Genomic DNA, 24,664 nt, shown 5'->3' with positions numbered 1-24,664 from the left:
AACTAGCAGATGCGACGTTTTATGAACGCCTCGGTCATGGCCCCACTAACCAATACAAACCTCTGATCAAAAGCACGCTGCATGCTCTCGTCAAAAATAAAAATGTGCCTGACAACGAAATCTATTCTCTCATTCCACTAAATCCTGTTGCCGGTCGCTTATACCTTTTACCTAATATGCATAAGATAAGCTACCTCGGTCGTCCCATCCTTTCCGGTATAGGTACAGTCAGAGAAAATTTGTCCAGCTACGTAGATTGTCTCATTAGTAAAACCCCAGCTACATTTCCGTCTTACGTAAGGGATACTAGCACTTTTCTGTCAGATATTATCGATCTCAATATTCCTCAAAGCTCTCTTTTGGTCATGCTTGATTTAGCATCCTGGTACACCAACATTCCGCATGCAGATGGTATCAGGGCCGTCGTCAATTCTTACGAAGCAGCATTACCCGAGGAACTAATCAATTCTGATATTCAAGGTCAACAATATGTCCAAATTAATGTCAGTCACGTCAATGGGTACGCGGATCGGCCCCAACTACGCCAGTGTATTTATGGGTGAGCTAGAAAATAAATTTTTGCTAACACGGACGCTAAAACATTTGTATTACAAGCGTTACATCGACGATGTTTTTATGATTCGGTCACATGGTGAACAGGAGATGCTTTACTTCATTTCTGATTTTAACAATGCCCATCCATCCATACCGTTTGCTCACCTGTATTCTGCATCTGCTATTAACTTGATGTCAGTGTTTCAGTGCTAAATGATAAACTATCAACTGCCCTGTACAAAAAAACCGACAGACCGATATCAATATTTGCACTTCAATAGTAACCACGTTAAACGTTGCAAGACTAGTATTCCTTACACTCAGGTCTTACGTTTCAAAAGAATCTGAACAATCCGGGTTCTAAAAAAATTGTGCAGCCCTTAAGAACGCTTTAGTCAAAGAATATTATCCACAACTAATTGACGACGCACTAAAACGCGCACACATGCGTGACCGTAGGACGCTTCTGTCCACTGCGAAGAAACGGACTCCCTAACCCCCAAAAAATCTTGTCCTAGCCCATTCTGCGTCAGTCCCTCGTGTTTCAGATGTACTAAAGAAGCACCAAAATATCCTAATTCAAAGTGAACGCCTCAAAGACATCTTCGTTGAACCGCCTAAAGTATTACACCGCAGAGCTAGAAATATTCGAAATATACTATGGTCATCATCTAACTGACTGCCCTAACGCCATCGGAAACCATCCTTGCCGAAAATCGCGATGTAATATATGCCCCTACAGTACCAGTACAGGTAATCAGTACGGCTTCTTTCATTTAAATATCAAAGGCGATTTCAACTGTGATACTAAAAACTTAATATATGCTTGAATGTAAACTGTGCAAGAAACAGTCTATTGGACAAACAGAACGGCCTCTTAGATTGCGCTTTAATAATCACAAATCTCACGCTAATACGTTGGCCAACCTACCCATGTCAAAACTCGTACATCTCCCTGACCACTCATTTAAAAAGATGAAAGTCACGTTGCTTGAATCGAGATTTCGTTCAAATTATGATAGAGAAGCCCGTGAATCCTTATGTATGAGTTTAATACCGTTGCGCCTGGTTTGAATGAAAGTGTTGGGAAATTGAGTTGCCTGCTTACATAGCCCGTCACACCTTCCCTCGTATCTCTTCTTTTTTTACCAGTATGACACTATTTTGCGCTTTTACTAGCGCGTGACCATTTTTTGCTTTTGTTTTCATTTGTTCTTGATTGGTAACATGGCGCCTATTCGGTGACGTTTTTTTGCTGTCACTTGATAATTCTTTCGAATTTTATATTTTGTGCGTATCTTGAAATGACGTGTTTGCAAACGCTATCTGTTTAGATATGTATCAACTGTCCGTCAGAACGATTGACACGAATTCTCTTCACGCATTTTGATCGGTTTTAATGTAAACATATCTTCATCTCGTTGATATGCACATGTATATAAACTGTGCCTATGCCATGTATTGTAGTCTGATGAAGGCGGGACCCCGGCCGAAACCTTAGTAGATCAATTCATACGCGCGTCTACTTCGCTGTATATATTTGCCCGGATCCAGAAATGTTTTTTTTTTCTCTGGTATATGTATATAGTACGTTCATATTTCCACATTGATCAGAGCAGCTGTCGATCTCTGCACGGCTCGTGTTCCTGAAGAAGAGAGATGGGACTTAGTCACACTCTCGCTCAAGGGATATTCTCAGCGCCCCATCGGTGCTCTAGTGCAGAGGCCCTTAAGACTGCCCACAGGATCCAAGCAAATCGCAAGTCCCCAAATTGGCGTCGACCAAGTGCAACGATGGACTAAAAGGACGCACTTACGGTAGAGATGCAGTCGTGGATATAACCCGTTTCACTCCGCGGCGGAAGAGCGTGGGAGCTGCTGGATGTCGACTCTTCCATTGTTACCATACGGCGATGTCTCAGGTGTGCTGGACAGCGAAGTTCCCTGGCTGCAGAAAAGCCCATAATCACATGCTTCGAACAAAGCGTCACGACTGGAATTCGCCGATGCGCGCGCCTCGTGGATTTCGGATGACTGGGGTCGAGTTACCTTCTCGGAGGAGTCGACTCTTTGAACGCGTCAAACCAACGCGTGCGAGTCTAGCGAGCGAGAGGGACAAGGTAAGACTTCTTTTTCCGACCGGTGTTTACTTTGTGCGAAGGACTAAATTTATCATTTCCATGCAGTCACGAGCCAACAAATGTGCAGGGAGTCGCCACGAGTCGACGCAGCTGCGTGAACGTGTGGCGCACGATGTTCAAGGCACGGTCTCGGGCCTCCACACCACATCGAGGGCGCTCTTACGTCGCAGCGCTACTGTACTTACGCCCACACCGCTTTCCCCGATGCTGATTTTGTGCCCCAACATGACCATGCGCTGGTGCACACCGCGAAGGTTCTGAAACAGCACCTAGAAACACGTAGAGCCGATCCGCTCTCATGGCCGGCCAAGGACGCTGACGAGAACATCTGCGAAGTTATTCGGCGCCTGCGGACGAGCTGTGGGTAGCTGTTTGCCAAGAGTGGAAGCATCTTAGAGCAATTAACTTTGTGCCTGCCCTGCACTCTTCAATACCGTCTGGAACGGCAGCAGTTGTTGCTGAGAAAGGAGATATGACAAAATGCTAAGGAAAATCAAGAAGCGAATAGTTTCAAATTACAGCAGTCGCTGCTCCCCAGTTTTTCAACGTTTATTGAAATGTGCGCAAAATAAATGTTTCGATGTCTGTGTTCCATTGCTTCCTTTCTGCATTGTGTGAATAAAAGAACCTCAGAGATAAGAAAAACTGGGTAACGATTTCCTGGCAATTCAGGTAACGCTAAGAATTAGTAATCCACCGTCTTAACTGGAAGCATCCCAATTTTGGTTAGTCATAATGCGGTCATCACCGAGAAAAAAAAAAACAGCTAACAGACACGCGAGCGCTCAATGACTTGATGCGCTTCAAGGGAAGCTAACCTCCTCGCGCATGCGCACGAATATTTTGAGACTCCGTATAACTGCGCTCGTAGTACAGAAAGCCACGCTCCCGTGTTCACGCTCAAATAGATCGCGACTGTACAGGCAGGTGTACTTTTGGAGGGAGCACACGAGCGCGTTGCTCATGTTCCGCGCAGCGCCTTCTACAGGAAGCGGCGAAAACCATGCGCCAAACACGGGCGGTGCATGCAGCCCTTCGTCTGCTACCGAAACACCCCTTCGCTTTCCTCGCACGCGGTCGCAATGCCGTGCAATCGCGTCAAGAGCCCACCACTTAACGGATAAACACTTTATTTCGTGTACTGCGACGCGTGAGAGATAGAAAGCACGTAAGTATACACTCACTTCTACTGGAGTAGTGGGGAATGCGAATAAGCAGCAGCAGAGTTAAGTCTCGTACAGTATTTTCGGGCAGGCCAGATAACGTCGCTAATGCTGCGTATCGAGCGAGCATTCCTCGGGCGGAAACGTTCGCCGTCTGCTACCGCGAATTGTTCTCAGCTTGGTTATGTCTCCTAGTACCAATCCCTCGCTTGCATTTCGGAAGAGCGATATCTTAAAATGCTTTAGGCGATATATCATGTTCACGTTTCTGATTAAAAAATGCCAGCTGTACACGGCGTTTCCCATCTTCGAGCAACTCGACAGACTGAGCGATGTAGTCAGACATTACTGATACATGCCGTGCACAACGGTGCCGAAAACAAAACTCCCGTATAACTCGTTTAGCAGAGTCATACGCCACGCTTCATCCGCGGGAGGATCGCGTCTTTCGGGTTGTCACGCGATAACGTCTGAACGCGAAGCTTCCGGTAGAAAAGCGGGTCTTGATGTCGCCAGGTGTGTTCTAATGACGTCGCCAAGTGTGTTTAATAATGTGTTCTGAAAGCTCGATCGTTTCGGTGCCCTTAGCATCCTGATAGCGGGCAGGTCAAGCGCAACTTTTTTTCCTTTCGAATCGCGCTCATCGCAACTGCGGCTCAAGATGCGAGCTGATGTGAGGACCAACGCCGTGCGCTTGCAAATCGAAGGAGTGGTTCGACAAAAGACGACGTGCGGCATGTGCCGTTTCGCGCATGCGCTGCGTTTTCGCCGCTTCCTGTACACGACGCTCCGCGGAGCATGATCCATGTGCTCGCCTGCCCCTGCCAACAGTGGACCAACCTATACTCTTTGCTGTGGCACCTACTTGCTTATATCCGTGAGTAAGTACCTTTGAAGCGCGCGATATTATGCGTATGGAATTCGACGTTCGTCAAGGCATTAGGTTAAAATTTGGAGCGATCGAGCTTACGTCGCCCATGCTGCGTTATTAGCGAGACGATTGTGCCGCATAAAATGTTTGTTTCTGGTCATACCTGCTTGCTTTGTTTACGATTTAATATTTTCTCCGTGTGCGATATGTACCTCCTGTCTTACGTTCACTTCACTTTCTAGCTTTCGGGAAGTCTCTTTTAGCGTTTCTTGTCATTCTATAGGACTTTATTGCAGACCCCAGGGATTGGTGCTACATTCTCTTAGCAACCAATAATAATAATAATAATAATATTACGACAACGAAGTTGGCATGACGTCGTCATGATGACTACGTCGTCGGTGACATGTCTGCTTAATTGTTGTGGCAGAAATGAACTGCAGCACGCGCCCTCTAGAATGTTTATGGTTGCAACTTTTAAGAGAATAGGCTTGTTTTTTTTTTCCTCTGGCCACTTTTCGTGGATCGATGATGGTACGTGGTCGATGATCGGTAGTTGGACTAGGCAACAAAGACTTCTTGGTTCGTTTCTTTGTTCCTTCGTTGGATCGCTCGTTCAGTTGTTCAATAGTTAAGTCAATCGTTCAGTAGTTAGCTAGTCCAATCATTTGTTCGTTGGTTCTGTTCAGTTGTTCATTAGTGAAGTCACTCGTTCATTAGTTCGCTCTTCCAATCATTTGTTCGTTGGTTCGTTTATTCTATTCGCATACAGAAACGATCGCCCTCGATAGCTTCCTTATTTCTTCCTGCTACATCGCCACATGTCATTTTCGCTATGCCATCGTCGTTTCCGTTCATCATCATCGTCATAGCCATTGTGCCGTCTTCGTCAAACCATTGTAGTGGTTTTGACATCGCCGTCACTGTTGTTCAAGATTGGTCGCAATCGTCACCGCGGTTGCGGCGGTGTGCGATCGTCGATGTGCCTTTGTTGCCTTCTCATTTTTGTATTTCGCTCCCTGTCTCTATGTCACACGCGCGCAAACAGCCGCGCACATGGCCGGACAAATTATTCGCCTCACGCGAATATGTTGAGTCGTCTAGAAACGCGGCGAGCAGCTTCTTCCCCTTCAGGCGCGAGATAGGCAGGCAGGCCTGCAGGCCCGTGCTGTGGGGAGGATAGCGTAGCCATCACGTAAACACCGTGGACGTTGGAGGAGGAGCAGGTTGTTTGAGATGCGCAATCCACATGTTGTGTATAGCATACAGCGAAGCTTTCTTCGCCGACCCTCCATGAATTAGTGTAGCTATTGCGTCGGTCTAGTATATATATATATATATAATTCATCGCCCTTCATCAGAATCATCATTCTGATGAAGGGCGGACCCCGGCCGAAACGTCAATAAACCGCTTCATACGCGCGTCTGCTTCACTGTGTGTGTGTATATATAATATGTATAGCGTTGAAGTACCAGATAACGGGATTGTATAACCCTTGTATGCAAACCGGCAAAGTAGTGCCAATCGGCAACTCTGTTCTATGCAATAAAAGATAAATATCGGCCCATAAGTATCCCTGAAATACACAGAAGTCCTAATGAATTAGTACATTCAATTTAATTGTAATCAATTGATCATTTAGGGCTCTTGATTTTTGTTGAATCGGCCATTCGGTATGTTCCATTGGGTGTGTGCCGATTCTTGGCCAATCCTGCAGAATGGTTGCATGCCACTGTGACACCAGAGGTACATAATCCTAAATGCATCTAAACGTGTGGTATACGTCTGTGCATGCACCTGTCGTAGCCATTTTTGCATCGGCCAGCGTCGAATGTTTCCCATGTCCTCGCGACATTGCTGCGTAGATGTCGGAGGCTAGTGTGAATTTCGGCACAGGCTGTGAACTGGTTTAACAGGGATAGGCGGGCTAGTTGGTGGTCGATATTGGAATGCATCATGTAACCGCACAAAAACAAGGGACAAAGAAGGAACACACAAGACAGGCGCGGAAGTATGAGAAATCCATGAGACTGAAGTTGTGGCCTTTGTGGTGGAATAACATAAACCTTGTGTGGAATTAGACGCTCCACAGTAGGAAAATAAAACACATTTCCACTCATCGTCGCTGTGTGCGTGGCAATTGACGGCGCGCTTCATTTCGTCTTCACCTCAGCTTCGCGTCGCATAAATTCCAAGATATGCTTAGGATCTGCACGACCTTGTTTCCATGTGACAGGCATTACACATATTTAAGCGCAAATGCGGGCCAACTGAGACACTGCCGGTTGTAGAACAGCGCGACCACACCGAAAACAAAATTCTACTCCGAACAATACCGGCCATTGACATTTTGTACTTTAGTACTTTTCATAAGCCGTGGTTGTTCTTAAGTTTATATATAGGCTGCGTCTTTTATATCAAAATCACCAGCTGATAAGTAGTGCAAGCATTCAGTCTGTTCTTCGCTTTGCTACTCCAGACGCCACGCTATCCTACTGAATGTTTGACTCGTTGTACTTGGTATGTACTTGTACTTACCTTTTCGTAAACATAAAACATGATGAAAAAACATGCTACTAGTGCTCGTTGTTACTGGTGTGCAAGATAATACTGACAATGCATAATTGGACTAATACAAGTGAATCATACAAGCATGGCGCAATTTTCTAAAGAAGTTCAAAGTTTCTTACAATCATTCCTGCCGCGAACCTCACCTGACTGGAACCATCTTCCCACTTAACTTGTAGGCCTTCCTAATTAGGAACAGTTCCGTGAAGCCTTAGCTAATTTTAATACAGGGGCCATTTAAACACTCATACAACCAACTGTACTTGTCTTCTTCATTCTTTGGGTATTTACCACTCGCCCTCTGTAATGTCCTTGGCCATGAGGGGTATAATAAATGAGATGAAATGAAATTCGTCACAAAGTCGGCAGACATTACGTTGGGAAAATTGCACGCCATGTTAAGCAAATGTTGAAAGAGCGTAAGTCAATTGTCAGGAGAATATGCAAGTAGTGTTCAACTGGCAGACATACGGTTGTCACATAAAATCGAAGGAAATCAAAACCTTGGATATTTAGAGGAGTCAATTACGGCGAGAGAGATAATGGAGGTAAAAACTTATGTTGGGTTCTTGTGTGTTAGCATCACATGACATTGGTTTTTGTCTCACTTGAGGAATTGTGGTATCATGGAGTGGATGGCCTGAGCCATTTTGCACAACCTAAAATTTTGTGCTTCATTTTTTCTTTTTAGTTTTTAGCTGTGATGAGACAGTATTGACTTTCGCCTTTCCCAGAATGATTCGTTTGTTTGGAGTTGGTATATCTGCGTGGGCTTCGCTTGCATGCGCCTGTTTTCTTGTTTTGCTGTCCATCATTTATGGCCCATCAGCCCATTAATACCTTGCTAGAAAACATCAAAGCCCGTAACTTCGCATTTCTGCTAGCGTTGCTCTATATGGGACTATGTAGGTGAAGTGGAAAATAAATATGTAGGCCACTTGGAAAGAACTGGAAAGATACCGCAAAGTAACCAACCCTAAGTCCTCTACAGCTAGTCTTAAAATAATGGCGAAATTCTTTTTCTCCCACAGGTGGCTACATAATTGAATCCATAGTTTTGCTCAGCGTTAATGACGAAATTCCAATCCCCTCAAGTGCACATACGGGTTCTGTAAGTGCCACCATGGACGACTTTCTGGTTACGCAAGAAGTAATAGAACAAGCAACTGACCGTTTGCAAAATAATTCAAGTCCTGGCTCTGGTGGTATCTGCCCCAAACTGCTCAAGCTCACTATAGCAACATTAGCCCGAATTTTTAGTGCATTATTTCAGAGGTCTATTTACACAGGTTCCACGTCTGATGCAGGGAAAATTGCTTGTGTCGTAGTTGTATTTACATCTGGAGACCATTTTTCCTTCATAAATCACTGGCCTATTCTATAACTAGCATACCCTGAAAATACTTGAACACCTAATTTCTAATGCAATATTGAAGTGCTTGCATCGGCAGAACTTTCTTCTTTTTATCAATCTTGCATGGGTTCTTGCGTGGACATTTCTGGTGGTCAGTTATTTGACCTGACGGCCAAGATTTATGACACTGTACGCAGTTTAATTAGAATAGACGTATTCATCGACGTTGAAAAAGCGTTTGACAAGGTGACTCATGATCTTATAATGAAAATGGACAACCTTCGCGTAAGCAGGAACGGGATGAACTGGATTGTTAATATTCTAGGTAACCGACAGCAGTTGGTTTCTGCAAATGAATCTTGCTCCGCACTGAAATCTGCAAAATACAGTGTGCTTCAGGGGACGGTGCTTAGGCCTGCCCCGTTCGGTATTTACATTGACATAAGCAATAAACTTACTTCCACTGCCAGGTTATTTGCTGAAAACAGTGTTATTTACCGAAAGATTAATCTTGATGATACTAATTCCCAGCAGTCAGATTTTGATGAACTCGTTAAGTGGTGCGAAAAATGGCAGATGGCCATAAACACCTCTAAAACAAAAGCCATGACAATTATCAAGACCACTGTCCCCCAAACTTGCTTTTACTCTATTAGTAAGGTCGCCATTGAAAATGTGTCCGCAGTAAAATTTCTAGGCATTCACATTTTTTTAAACTTGACGTGGCACCAGCACATTGATTACATAGGTAGCAAAGCGTCCAGAACCATCGGTTATTTTTTTCAGGTGCCACTTGTACTCCGGAAACCAAGCAACTAAATTTTATGACACGTTACTTTCGTTAGACAGCAACTGGAATATCCCGCTATCATTTGGAATCGGCATCAAGAATACCTTGCCAACACGCTATAATCGTTATAGAATGAGGCTGCTGGATTTACCACGAAAAAATATTCTCGTTACTACAGCCTAGCGAAGTTAAATAATATCTAAACTTATGCATCCTCCAAAAAAGCCTTGTTACACTACTACGTCACTTTTGCCGACTATATTATAATCCCTCGGCATTCACAGAAGCCCGTATCAAACCGACCATTCGCGTCTTTCCCCGATTAGATCACCCTTTTAAGGTACAGCCAAAGGTCGTCCGTACTAAGCTTATGCAGCAGTCACCGCTATTCCTTGCCATATACCATTGACACAAACTGCCAGCTGAAATTGCTTCCGAGGACAATCACGATGCTTTTGTTAATGAACTGGAGTACTGGATGCATACTGGCACGTAATAGTGTTTTGAGGACCTTTAGTTTTACTTTATATTTCAATCTTTTATTTGTATATCTCAATTTCGTATATGTAATCTGGTGTCTTGTATTAGTAGCGCTGCTATGTATATTGTTAATTCATGACGTTTTTTCAAACCCCTGTGTAATGCCTATAAATGAGCCTTTAAGTTACATGAATAATAAAAAAATGGAATAACTGTTATTGATGCGCGGACGGCCTGTGGGTCGCGAACAACTAGGGCGATCTCTTTCGTAGGCGATCACACCAGCTCTGTGACAGTATGTGTGTGTACGGCCGAAAGCGTTTCTCGCTTTGCGCTAAGATCGCCATCTGATGATGTGCGGAATAGTTAAAGGTTTCGTGTCCTCTTCCCTTTCACCGTGGTGCTCACATGCGCATGCGATGTCTTTTATTTTTCATTCCTGCCGGGAACGAACGGCACGAGATCGACATGTTCGTGCCGTGCACGCATCTGTCGGGGCAAAGACGATGCTGGCCTTTCGTGCGTCATCACCGGATCAAGCATGGGAGGCAGCACGGTGGCCTACTATTCCAGCCAAGCCAGCAAGGTGAGCGCGTCGAAGACGTGACTTGTGTGTCGAAATCTTTCCATTGCATTTCGCTCTGCCAAGGTTTGCTCTGCCTGTAAAATGATTTGACGCACTCTAAACTGTACGAGGTAAGGTTAGTCGTTTTGTTAGTGACTTCAATGGCTGTAAATATTCGCTTACAAACTAAATTAACAAGCAAGTTATCACGCGCACAGGTAAACACGAACGTATCGTAGTTGATGGCCGCGCACACTCGCAGTTGTACTTTCATATAGTTACCATTCCTTCTGAACTTCATTCAGCTTGTTGTACGTTTGCTTGTCTATTGGCTTGTTTGGTCATTCGTATCGAACCTTTCCGACGCCAACTTAGGTCACCGCGTATTCCATGGTCTAATGGGTAGAACATCGGGCTGCATTGCCAAGGAAGAAGGTTCAAAACCAACCTGCAGACAAACTTGGGTGACTGGTTATTTGGTGGTATATATGCCGCTCCTGAGTGAACTTCTGTCACGCCATTGTCGGTCAGTGTGTATGTTCTGCCCCCTTGTGAACCACTTTTAGACTAAATTTGGTCACTGCTTATGGGCCACTACCCGCCGTGGTGACGTATTGGATTTGGCGTTTCGCTTCTAAACCCGAAAGCGCGGTATAGAAATCCCGGCCGCGGTGGCCGCACTTCGACTGCACTTCGACTGGAGGCAAAAGCAAGATCGCTCGTGTGCTCTGCCTTTAGTGCACGTTAAAGTACCCTTGGTCAAAGTTATTTCGCGATCCCCCGCTATGGCGTTCCTCATAACCCTATAATGGTTTTGGCACGTAAAAGCGCAAAAATGTTTTTTAATGGGCCATAGCGTACGTACTGCTCTTCAATCAATATAATCGGCCAATACTTTGGTAGATCGGTATGTGTCGCTGGGTATGCATGTCATTTCAATCAACCTATGCCACGCCAACTTGGGTTACTGGGTTGTTCAAGCGGCCCGGTGTCCTGTTGCCCGCCCTGCGGAATTGATGGCCAGGCCTTCTATCGCGATGGTGTGTGCAGCCTGCCCTGTGGATCTCGTGGGCAGCTTTTCTCGCAGCCTGGTGTTTTTTTTACCCCCCCCCCCCCCCCCCATTTGCCCCACTTCCATGTGCTGTGGATCTGGTGATCAGCTAATCTACCGACTTGGTATCTCGATGTCCACTATGCTGACCGGGTTGCCAGCATTTGTGATATCCTCGGCTGCCGATCAGAAATATTCCTTAAGAAATCGTAGGTGGTAAAATGTTTATCTACCAATTTCTATATGAAAAAGACAAGTAGGCAGAGTTATTGGTTAACATATGCAAAATTAGCGTCTGTGGTAACTTCGTTCTTTTCGCGCTGTTTGATTTCGGCCATTTGTTCGTATTTAAAGATTATCTTCGCTGCAATAAGGGACGGTGCAGCTTGAATCGATATCGCGGGTTGCTTTCGCGTTAGCTCACATTTTTTCATTGATGGTTCAGTGGTTGCGGGACAGAGTGTTCACCTGCTTTCGTGAATCGCTTCAGCCTATAACGTCCGAACGCAACTCAAGGCACTTTCATTTTTTAAAGACAGAACTAAATGGCTGGATCGATAATCGCTACTCGTTTGTATAGGCCACCGCCATCGCTCTTGGTTCAAACAACGCGGAGGCGGACAGACGGACCAACTTCGGCTTCCTAGCAGACGAGGTGAGCACAGTCCTCGCGACTGTTTTGAATTAAGCTCAATGAACTTTTGGTTTAGGAGCCAGGCAAAGTGGCATTCGGTGCTTTTTGATGTAATCGCTTTATATTTCGTGCTAGTGAAGTTGACGTATGTGCCGTTAGGCAAATGTAGCACAGTAGCCTGTTATGTTCAGCACGTTCGTGAATTTGAACACTCAAGAATCAGTAATCAGTAATCAAGAAATACTGCAGGCAGGTTTCGATTCGCTGACGTTTCAGCTTGTTTCTATCGTTTCTGTAGTGCCAGCATAAGTGGAGAAGAATGTTGATCCAATGCACTTGTTTTAATTTATATTAAGCGAAGATGTATAATAACTGCTGCAGAACTAACGGCGATGCGCACAATCGTTTGATTTCATACCATGCAACGAGTATAATTAAGCAGTGTTTATGCACAGCGTTAAACTCGTACACTTGTGCTCTACACCGTTCAGAAGGTATACCTAAATGAAAACACCAAATCAGGTGGATGCACAGTGTGAGACGTCCGTGTGGGGATGTCACGAGGACGAATGCGATGCGTGATTCTTGTCGAGGGACGAATGCTGTAGACAGGTTTGCTCACAGAGAAGTAGGACGCGCATGTAATCGCATGTATTCGGGTCATAGCTGGCGAATTTGTAATCGTGAGAAAGCGTGGTTGGGCAGCTTTGAATGGGCGGTCACTGAGGGCTATATATATGCTCTGCCTGTGGTGGATACACGCTCACGTCCCTGACTTTCTCAAGAGTGAAATTATCATTACGGGAACGAATTTCTTCGGCGTTGTCAACGCAGATGGTCAAAATGAGAAACTTCGCTTTTCCCTTGACGATGCTGCATTAGTGACCCCAGTGTATTGTATGACGGTGTGTTTCTACTCGCGCCTTTTTAGGGCGCAGCTATTAGGTGCCCGTTCCTACGGAAAGCGTTGGCGTTGTCCCTCGAACCCAGCGAAAGAACACAGCGAAGGATGAAAGCGAACGCGGACCGCAGCGGGAGATGAAAGACGAGGATAGCGAAGAGAGTGCGAGGAGGTTAGCGGAGGAGGAGGGCATGGCGTAAGAGACACGAGAGAGCGGTGGGGATCCCAAAGCAAACGGGGATAGCCGATATTCTAGCTCACATCAAGAGAAAGAAAGGGTGCTGGGAAGGCCAAGTAATGCGTAGGACAGATAACCGGTGGACCATTAGAGTTGCAGATTGGGTGCAGGGAAGAGAAGAACAGGCGAGGATGGTAGAAAATTTGACGGGGTGATGAAATCAGGAAATTACATATTTAGCTGCACCGACCGAAACTGTTGGGCGAATAAACCAGATAACCACCAGATTGTGCTTCTCATCTCCCTAAATTAGATTCGACCATTAAATCCAGTAATATATAGATTCTTGCCAATTCCTAGTTTCTTCTTCACTGCTTTTAGGCTTCCTCCGTTCCTGAGAGCATGTTCAATTCTATCCATATTATACTTCCTTATGTCAGCTGTCTTACGCTTGTTACACAATATGTGTGTAAACAGAATTGCGTGCATAGGCGCTAGTTGCATAGGATTTGTTGATGCGTTTCACTTTAGCTTCGCGTGATATATATTACCGCGCGTGCTTAGGATCATCATAATTTTGCCTTCATGTGGCATTCGACAGGCATTAGGAACTGACAAATTGGGCCAACTGGTACATTGCGGGTTATGCAACAGTGCGGCAGGGCAGCAAGCAGAATTTTACTCTGTACCATGCATTCAAATATTGTGCTTAATTGCTTGTCTTATTCCCTGTTGGTTATTCGGAAGTCATTTACGCATATGCTGTACCGTTTTGGGCAACACCATCTGTTGATAAGCAGCGCAAGCATTATTTATGTTTTTCGGCTTACTACTCCAGAAACCACGTTATATCCTACTTAATTCTTGATTCCTTCTTACGATGAATGAAGCCAAGCGACAGCAGTCGCGTCAGTAAGACAGCCGAACGCGTAGAAGTGAATCAGGTGCATAAAGTACGAGTGCAAATGTGCCTTTCACTATTTGGGATAATGAAACAAGGAAGGAGTTGGGCTGCTGAGCACGAGGTCATCCCGGCCACGGCGGCCGCATTTCGATGGGGGCAAAATGCGAAAACACCCATGTACTTAGATTTAGGTGCACGTTAAAGAACCCCAGGTGGTCGAAATTTCCGGAGTCCTCCACTACGGCGTGCCTCATAATCAGAAAGTAGTTTTGGCACGTAAAACCCCATAATTTAATTTTTTAAACAAGGAAGGAAGGATCTCTGCATTTGAGCTGTTTACAGCATCTACGACAAATATATTGATGTCATGCAATGCTGGGTTCTGGTATTACTCGAAATGTTGTTATGGTCCCGTGACTTTAAGGCCGTTGGTGAAAACGTTAGCACTTGGACTCGTTGGTAGTAACATACTGATATGCAAATATGCATCAACGGACGAATACAAACAAAGCACGCAAGAAAAAAGCGCCATCTTCTTACAAACTGTTTGAAGAATGGAAAATTAATCCCATGTCATCCGTTCGGGGATACCACAGCTCCTTATGCAATAGCGTAACTAATGCCACGTAACCATTCTTTGTCCATTTTTATTGCTTTTTTTTCTTTCTTTTTGTTTGTTTTTGTTCTTGTAGATAAACTACCGGTATTTTCTTCCCATACAATTCTTCTTACTACCATGAGATAAGCTAAACCTTGTTATTATTTGTAATCCTGTATTTTGCTCTGTTAACGTTCATTTCCTGTTGCTTGTATACTACCCTATTATATGCTACTGTTGCTTTGAAATGTCAGCTATCATAACTGTTCTTGTACAGGAGGTCCCGATACAGTCTTTGACTTTGGGACCTCCTCCTGTATACCAAATACTTGTAATGTGAGCCAACTTCTAACAATGAATTCCGATTCTGATTCTGGTTCTGCTCGCTCACGACAAAGGCGACCGGCCTACAGTCATCGCCATCAACCTACTTCTGTCCTCTCCCGGCGATTTCCATAACCCTTGACTCGCGCCAGCTGATTCCACCTGATAACTGCCAAGTTTGTCAATTTATCACAACACCCAATTCTATGCCGTCCTCGACTGAGCTTCGCTTCGCTTGGCGCCCATTTTGTAACTCTATTGCATCTACCCTTATCTGATCTATGCATTGCACAGCGCAGCTCCATCTTTTCCTCTTAACGTCAACTCGAATATCGGCTACCCCTGTTTGCTCTCTAGTCGACATCGCGGTCTTTGTGTCTCGGAACGTTACTCCTTCCGTTCTTCTCCTGAAGGTTATTTGTTAATCCCCAACTGTCTGCTACATACATTGACACCCGTAAAATACAGTGATTGTGCACTTTTGGATGCCAATGTATAAGGATAGCAGTAAGCTGCTGGTGATTATTTCGTAATGCTTACCATATGCGATTTAACCGGTTTTTATTTGCTCGTATGTTTGCTTGCCGTGATCAGTCAGTCACCTTAGCTACGCTAGGAAAGATTGCCTAAATGTTATGCATATTCGTGAACCTCACTCATATACTCTTTCGGCTCAGTCATAGAATGCAAGTTGCACTTTACGTTACTTACTAAATCCCATAATAGAAAGAAAGGATTCGAAACGCAATGATGTAAATGTTATAATTGCGCCACCAATAAGCTGTGGGTAGGTTTATAACCAACAACTAATCCTTCTAGCGAAATTCAACGCAAGCCCCGCAGCGCTTGCGTGGCATGGGTAAGTTGAACTCTGACATTCGTCAATCGGTCAGTCATCAGACATCACGTAGGCAAATCTGGACGCTGCGTGAAGCAAAGGTTGAATAAGCATAAGCCAGATACCAGAACAACACGCTGTTGGCGTCGAGCTTCCAGGCATACAGCCACCGCCTAACGTTAAAAGAAACTTGCGTGTTCCTTTGATAACAAGCAAATACAGTGAGAGACATAATTCAGGTAAAATACTATGGCGGGTAGGTTTGTCATGCATTAGCAGCGCATGGCTTCGGCTGTTGTGTCGCGTCAAGAATTTTTGAATCATAGCCTATGCCCTTGTGCACAAACCCAAGTGTTGCGCTTTGTTGCTTTCTTCTCTTTAGCTTAGATAAGAAAGTATATAACTTCGACGTTTCCACTGATTAATTTGTCGGAAGGTTGTGCTGTATTTGCGTGCTTCGCATGCGTTCGCCTGTTTTCGTTCTTTTTTTTATACCACCGAGAGCGTTTGTGGCGTTATGTCAAGCTCTCTCTCGCGCAGTGTGAAGAGCCCTATTGGCCGTATATTTTATTAAGTCCGGGGCCGAGTCTCGCGAGATCTCGTGAACGTGAAATGATCTCCGTTAGTGATCGCCCCAGATGCCCGATTACTTTTGCAAAACGACGGCAACAGAAAGATAAAGCCATGTTGACAATAACGGGCATAAGCGAGGCTGGTTGTCCGTGTTCATTTAATATATTGCACCTGACACAATCCTACGCGAGGGAAACGCCAATATAAACGTCGATGTATTTCTCTTCCGCAAAAAAGGCGACGGATGTCGTAACGAGTTGTACGTCTTGGAGTGTTCAAGACTGTTGATAAATTGCAATTTGCGATAGATCATGGCGGCCTTTGACAGTGTTCAGAATAGAATTATCAAGGCTTCGTGTCTCCGGCTCTGTCGCTGTGCTTCTGACATATGCATGCGGTGTTTTTTCTTTTTCTGTTTCGTGAACGAACGGTACGAGATCGGCCAGATCGTGTTGGGAACCCATCTGTAAAGCAAAGGCGGTGCTGGGCTTTTGAGGATCAGGGTCTGCGTGGGAAGAAGTACAGTGCCTGACTATACTAGTCGTACCAGCAAGGTGAGCGCATTGAAGGCGTGACTTACATCTCAGTATTTCCATAGCCTTTCTCTCTGCAAAGAAAATTGTGTGAATACCACGTTCACTAAACTCGAGCACGTCAACGTTTCTTATAACGCTTAACAATCAAGTGTCAAGAAGACGCTATTATAAATAAAAATATATAATTAGCGTAACCACAAATATATTGCCTGACTAATGTCAATTATGCTACCTGACAAAAATGCAACATGGGTTACTTGGAGCATATCCAGTGAAGGATCGCACAAGGAACACGTTACGAATAAAATGGCGGACGTGCGTCGCCTCACAATTGGAGATAATATAAAAATACCGCGAATGCATCTGCGTCTTAAACAATATGCGTGCGCATTCGAGGCTGCTTTCACACGAATTTTCGGTCATTACAGATGAATCATGTGCGCTCCTTCGATGGCTACACTTTTCACTCCAAAATCAAAGCACTGAAATCTGCCTTGACGTACTTCGCTTTCTTGCCATATAGTCGCTGGTGAAAATTTGTCCGCAGCTACCCACTTTGGCGTCCCGTATATGGCCGTAGGGGTTTCGTTAATATACGCGATAATTTATAGCTGCTACAAAAAGGAAGCACACATTACGGTTTTTCATGCTTCATTCTAATTGAAGGGCATGGAGGCCTATTCGACGAAAAGCTGCTAGCCGTGCTTGCCATAGGCCATTATATAATTGAAGCCGGACATTTTCAAACGAAAAGAATTAGAAAGACATGACTAGGCTGGGCCTAGAATTCTTTTCGGTTACCAAATAAGAAGTTATTGAGCCTGCACTTCCAGCAGTGAGAGCATTTTCGAAGATTACGACCAAACGCAAAGCCTATAAGGATATTATGCAAAGTTCTGTGCAGTCTAGTGTCGTAAGTTTGTGAGTTCCAATTACTGCGTTTAGCCTTCTTCGGAAGCTTCACCCTCTTTACGGTACGTTTATTTGTCTATTGGTTTGTTATTGCGCATTTGACCTCTTTCACGCTAATTTTGGTCAACGGATATTCTGAGGCTTAAGTGTAACTTCGGGCTGCTGTACTGAGGGGACAGGGCTCGCTATTAACCTTCAGGCCAACTTGTGTTGATGAGTTTCATCAGTGAGTGCCGCCGCTCATCAATGAACCTATTTCACGCCAACTAGGCTGAATGGGTGGTTCTAGCTTCTCGGTGTCTTGGTCCTAACCTGCGGTACTGGTGGCCAGCAGTTCTTACGCACTTGTATCTTGCTGCCGGCCCTGGGGACCTGGTGACCAGTTCAAGCGGCTTGATGTCTTGCCACCCACCTGCAGACCTGGTGAGCACCTGTTCTCCTGAGGCCCGGTGTATTGCTATTCGTGCTGTGGACGTTGTTGCCGGCTCTTAAAGTATTCTGGCGTCTTGCTTCCCGCACTGGGGACCTGGTGGTCAGCGGTTCTAGAGCTGACTTGCCCTGCCTGCAGTCCTGGTGGCCAGACATTCTTGCGTACCTGTATTTTGCTGCCGGCCCTCTGGAGCTCGTGCCCAGTTCAAGTCCGGCCCTGTCAACCAGGTGGCCACCATATGGGGCCTGGTGTCTTGCTACGCACCCTGCAGACCTGGTGAGCACCTGTTCTCCTGAGGCCTGGTGTATTGCTATTGGTGCTGTGGACGTTGTTGCCAGCTCTTAAGGTATTCTGGCGTCTTGCTTCCCGCACTGGGGACCTGGTGGTCAGTGGTTCTAGAGGTGACTTGCCCTGCCTGCAGTCCTGGTGGCCAGATGTTCTTGCGTACCTGTATTTTGCTGCCGGCCCTCTGGAGCTCGCGGCCAGTTCAAGTTCGGCAGTATCAACTTGGTGGCCACCATAAGGGGCCTGGTGTCTTGCTACGCACCCTGCAAACCTGGTGATCACCTGTCCTCGTGCGCCCTGGTGTATTGTTATCCGAGCAGCAGATGAGGTCAGCACAATCCTTGCGACTGTTTTGATTTCATTACGTTCAAATAACTTGGTGTAGCAGCCGCGCTTTTTACTGTAACCGCTTCGTCTTTCGTGCTCGTGAAGTAGGCGTGTCTTGCGTTAGACAAATGTAGTACAGCTGCCTGTTATGTTTAACGCGTTCTTGAATTTGATGTCATGTAGAAATAGCTTGTACCTCGCTTTGTTGGTTGCTTATTTGAAGAGAAGCCCTTTAGTAAACGCTATACAATGAACGGCGGTGCGCACAGTAGTTTGAAATCAGCCTACACAAAGAGTAAATGTATGCAGTGTTTATGCAAAAGCTTCACCTCCGACAATTACTGGACTTGTTATCAACACAGTTCAGATGCTATTCCGAAATACAAACACCAAATCGGGTGGACGCACTGTGTGGCACATCTGCGTAGCGATGTAACCAGGACGAAGGCGATGTGGGATGCTTGTCGATGAAATGCTGACGAAGGTGTGTGCACAGAGAAGTAGGATAGAATTGTAACCCTGTGAATTCAGAACATATTCGAGGCAGTTGCCATCTTGAGAAAGGGCTCTTCGGCAGAATTGTGTAGACGGTCACCGAGGGCAACGCACCTTCTGCTGTCTCGGATTATGAGCGTGCAGTCACCGCTTTTTAGAAAAGTGAGAGCAGGGCTGTGTGGATATTCTATTGGACTATGTTATGTTTTGTTCCATTACAAAAAAATTTCGTAAATTGTAGTGACCTTCGCCCAAATGATTTTGACTATAGGTACAATTAAATAGTTCTTTATATGTGCTTCCAGTTGCATCTTATTTGAGAAGTGATAACATGGATCTTGAGAAATTAAGATGGGCTTTGTTTTTGTCCGCGATAATTTCGCAGATGCCTTTGTTATATATATAAATAAACGTTACTATATGCGGATTTGCCGACGTACTGATACGTGTGTCCAGTCAAAACTTTTTAGGGAAGTTAGAACATAGCGGTCCTTATAGTCTAACGAGCTACGAGCTTATGTTCTCTCCGGGACAAGGAAATTTGGTTAATTCGTGTATTCTCCTGAACGAGCGCCAGTATATGTGCATTTCCATAGGTAGGGTTACGCACATGCAATCACCGATTTTTGGAAAATGAGAGCAGGGCTGTGTGGATATTCTATTGGGCTATATCATATTTTTTTCCGTGACAAAAGAAATTTGTAAATTTGTGCATCTTTCACCCAAGTGATTTGGACTATAGGTACACTTAAAGACGTAGTGATATGTGCTTCCTGTCGCTGATTATTAGAGAAGTGAGAATAGGGATGTTTAGACATTCCAATGAGCTCTTGTTTCCTTTTTCCGCGAGGAGTAAATTTGGCAAATGCCTGTATTCTCCACCTAAATAAGGGTCACTATATGCGCATTTGCCGAGGTAGTGATATCTGCGTCCATTTGCAGCTTTTTAGGGAAGTGAGAAGAGGACTGTAGAACCATGTTAATGTGCTATAATTAGTCTTTTTTCCCGCGAAAATAACTTTTTGTAAATTAGTGTATTCTTCGCTCCAGAAAAAGTCAGTATAAGTTTATTGGAACAGGTAGCGATGTGTTAATCCATTTACAGCTTTTTAGAGAAGTTATAACAAGGTTGTGTGGTCATTAAAACTCTGGTCTACAAACAATTCTCGAAATTTCGTGTACTCTTCGCCTAAATGAGGGTCAGTCTATATTTATTACCAGGGGTAGCGATATGTGCCTTCAGTTGCAGCTTTTTAGGGAAGTGAGAACAGGACCGTACAGCCGATTTAATAGGCTATAATTTTTTTTTCTTACGGAAAGCAATTATTTTTTTAAATAATGTAAATTTGTGTATTCATCGCATAAGCGAGAGTCAGTATATGTTTATTGGTAGAGGTCGCCATATGTTAATCCATTTATACCGTTTCAGAGAAGTTGTAAGAGGGCTGTGAGCACATTATAACGTGCTATTGTGTTATGTTTTGGGTCTACAAAGAATACTCGGAATTCCCTGTATTCTTCGCCTAAATGAGTGTCGCCATATATTTCTTAACAGGGGCAGCGATTAGTGCGTACAGTCGCAGCTTTTTAGGGAAGTTAGAGCAGTACTGTACAGACCATTTTAATGGGCCATTATTTGTTCGTTTTTTCATCGAAAAGCAATTTTTGTAAATTAGTTTATACTTCCCTTAAGTGAGAGTCAGGATAAGTGCATTGGTGGAGGTAGCGATATATTATTCAATTTACAACTTTGTAGAGATGTTATAACAGGGCTGTGTGGCCATTCTAACGGGCTATGGTCTTATGTTTTTGGTGGACAAAAAATTATCGTAACTTCGCATATTCTTCCCCTAAATTATTGTCACTAGGTACTTGCTAGCCGGGGTAGCGATATGTTCGCCCAGTATCAGTATTTTGGGGAAGTGGGAACAGAATTTTACAGGAAGGTAATGCCCTATAATTTCTTTTTTTCCCTGAGAAATGCAATTTTTGTAATACTTTAGTGCATTATTCGCTTGCGTTGAGAGTCAGTATATGTTAATTTGTAGGGCTAGTGATGTGTGACTCCATATAGAGCTTTTCAGAGAAGTTATAAGAGGGTTGTGTGCACATTAAAACGTGCTATTGTCTTATTTTTCGTCTACAAATACTTCTCGTAATTTGATGTATTCTTCGCCTAAGTGAGTGTAACTATGTATTTTTGGAGGGGTAGCGATATATGCGGACAGTTGCAGCTTTTTACGGAAGTGGGAACAGGACTGTACAGCTATTGAAATGGGCTATAATATTTTTTCCCTGGGAAGGGCAATTTTTGTAAATTAATTTATCATTCACTTAAGTGATGGTGAGTATATGTGTATTGATAGAGGCAGTGATATATTAGTCCATTTACAACTTTTCAGAGAAGTTATAAGAGGGCTGTATGCACATTATAATGTGCGACTGTCTTATGTTCTTGATCTGCAAATAGGTCTTGTAATTTGGTGTATTCTTCGCCTAACTGAGTGAAACTATATATATATATATATATATATACATTAGCAGGGGTAGCGATATATGCGTGCGGACAGTTGTGCAGCCTTTTAGGGAAGTGAGAACTGGATTCTAAAGTCAACCTAATGGGCTGTAATTTGTTTTTCTTTCCTGCGAAAAGCAATTTTATTAGATTCGTATATTCTTCGTTTAAATGAGAATCAGTATGTTTTTTGGTAGAAGTAGCCATATGGTAATCCAATTACAGCTTTTCAGATAACTTATAAGTGGACTGTGTGGACATTATAACGGGCTTTTCTCTTATAATTTTGGTCCACAAAAATACTCAAAATTCCATGTATTCTTCGCCTAAATGAGTGTCAATATATATTTCTTAACAGGGGTAGCGATATGTGCGTCCAGTCGTAGCTTTTTAAGGAAGTGAGAACAGGACTGTACAGCCATTAATATGGGCTATAATTTGTTACTTTATTCCTGCGAACAAAATTTTTTTTAAAAAGTGTATTCTTGGCCTGAGTCAGTCAGTACACGTTTATTGGTAGACGTAGCGATATGTTAATCAATTTACAGCTTTTCAGAGAAGTTAGTAGAGGGCTGTGTGCGCATCATAGTGGGCTATCGTTTTGTTTTTCGTCTATAAACAGTTCTCGAAATTTTGTGTATTCTTAGTCGAACTGGGTGTAACTATATTTATTAGCAGGGGTAGTGATATGTGCGTCCAGCTGCAGCATTTTAGGGAAGTGAGAACAGGATTCTGCCGCCGTTTTAATGGTCTATAACCTGTTTTTGTTTTTGCCGCGAGAAGCAACTTTTGTAAATTAGTGTATTCTTCACTTAGTTGAGTCACTATATGTGTATTGGTAGCGATATTTTAATCCATTTACAGCTTTTTAGAGAAGTTCTAATGGGCTGTGTGGACCTTCTAACGGACTATTTTATTATCTTCTTGGTCTACAAATAATTCTCAAAGGTTTGTGTATTCTTCGCCTAAATGAGTGTCGCGATGTATTTATTAACAGGAGTAGCGATATGTACGTCCAGTCGCAGCTCTTTAGGGAAATTAGAACAGGACTGTACAGCCATTTACACGAGCTATAGTTTCTTTTTTCTTTTTTCGGCGAGAAGCAATTTTTGTAATTTAGTGTATTCTTCGCCTAAGGGAGAGTCAGTATATGCTTTTTTGTAGAGGTGGCGATATGTTAATCCAATTGCAGCTTTTTAGAGAAGTTATAACAGGGCTGTGTGCACATAACGGGCTGTTGTCTTATGCTTTGGTCGACTTCTCGATCTCTGCCTGTCTGTGCTGATAAACTTCAATTTTCAATAGACTGTGGTGGCGTTTCAGGGTGCCCACAATAGAACTGCAAGGCTTCGCGTCCCCGCCTCTATCACCGTGCTTCTGACATATGCTTGCGGTGTCTTTTTCTTTGTTTCTTTTTCTGTTTCAACGGTGCTGTGAACGAATGGTACGGGATCGCCCTGGTCGTTTCGGGAACCATTGTCAAGCAAAGGCGATGCTGGCCTTTCGTGCATCGTAACCGCGACCAGCGTGGGTGGCAGCATGGTGACCGACTATAGTAGCCAGACTAGCAAGGTAAGCACATTGAAGACGTGACTTATTGCATCCTAGTAGTAAAGCCATAGCGTTATGGGCCATCGGCCTTGGTGTTGGCGTTGGCGTGATGTGTGCGAAATTTCCCGTATACGTTCAGGTTATGTCATGCGACACCTTGCTGCATGACATACGGTATATGCGGGTTATATTGCCGCAGCAGTGCATGAGTTGAAGTTGCTCGCACCTTGCCTTAAATTCTTGGCAAAGTTGTTCCTCTCAATTTTGAGAATGACATTCCAAAAACAAATGTCATCAAACAGAACACCAACAGCGCATGGCCGTTATGTTAAATTTTTTCAGACCTAATTATTAAAAGTAGGAAACAATAAAGGAAACCTGAAAATAATGCAACTCTTTTGGCGCGTCTGTGAGCTACCTCCAATTTCAGCCGACGCAAGAGGCCGCGTTTCTACTAGAAAGCTCACCTGCGTACATAGCATTCCCCGCCAGCGTTTCCTGAGGAACATTAGGTTGCATAAGCTGCAGTTGCCTGGAAGCGTGAAAAGCAGTCCGGGATCTTTGAATGCTCTCGCATTCCAATATTAAACGCGAAGCTTAGGCGTTCTCCAAATTATTTCTATTGGCTTTCGCTCTGCAACAATAATTGCGTAAAAACAACGTCGCGCTCACTAAACTCCAGTGCGTCAACGTTTCTTATAACGGTTAGCATTCATGTGTCAACAGGACGCTAAATAAATAAAAAGTTATAGCTAGCCGAAGTACAATTATGCTACCTTACTAATGTTATTACTGAAAAAATGCGAAATGCGTAAATTGGAACTCATTCAGTGGATGATAGTATGGGGAACACGTTACGAATAAAATAGCGGACGTGCATTGCCTTACAATTACAAGTTGTTTGAAATCTGGCGCGAAAGCGTCTGCGTTGTTCACAGTATGCGCGCGCTTTCGAGCCTCCTTTCCAACGAACCTTCGGTTACCACGGATGATTTGTGTGTGCTACTTCAATGGCTACGCTTCAGAGTCCAGCATCCCAGCAGTGAAATCTGTCTTCTCGATATACTTCGCGTTCCTGCCATATAATGGCTGGTGAAAATTTGTCCACAGCTTCCAACTAAGGC

At 44.1% G+C, this 24,664-nt stretch overlaps 2 long non-coding RNA genes across 4 annotated transcripts; both read left to right on the top strand.

Moving 5' to 3' along the window:
• The first annotated feature begins 6,171 nt into the window (after positions 1 to 6,171).
• On the top strand, positions 6,172 to 18,344 carry LOC129386892 (uncharacterized). 2 transcript variants are annotated; one of them, XR_008614203.2, is made up of 4 exons: positions 6,172 to 10,509; positions 12,120 to 12,194; positions 16,927 to 17,043; positions 18,227 to 18,344. It is a non-coding gene; the product is annotated as an uncharacterized lncRNA (long non-coding RNA). The 2 variants fall into 2 exon arrangements; XR_008614202.2 differs by having other exon boundaries at positions 6,174 to 10,509; positions 16,936 to 17,043.
• Positions 18,345 to 18,358: 14 nt separating this feature from the next.
• Positions 18,359 to 23,675, top strand: LOC129386891 (uncharacterized). Of its 2 annotated transcripts, none has more exons than XR_008614200.2 (3): positions 18,359 to 18,643; positions 18,758 to 18,980; positions 23,479 to 23,675. It is a non-coding gene; the product is annotated as an uncharacterized lncRNA (long non-coding RNA). The 2 variants fall into 2 exon arrangements; XR_008614201.2 differs by having other exon boundaries at positions 18,360 to 18,643; positions 18,789 to 18,980.
• Positions 23,676 to 24,664: the final 989 nt, after the last annotated feature.

Source organism: Dermacentor andersoni, chromosome 11 (genome assembly GCF_023375885.2).
Source record: "Dermacentor andersoni chromosome 11, qqDerAnde1_hic_scaffold, whole genome shotgun sequence".
NCBI classification, from domain to species: Eukaryota; Metazoa; Arthropoda; class Arachnida; order Ixodida; family Ixodidae; genus Dermacentor; species Dermacentor andersoni.
The sequence above is the reverse complement of the archived record's forward strand: the minus strand, read 5'-3'. Positions and strand labels throughout refer to the sequence as shown.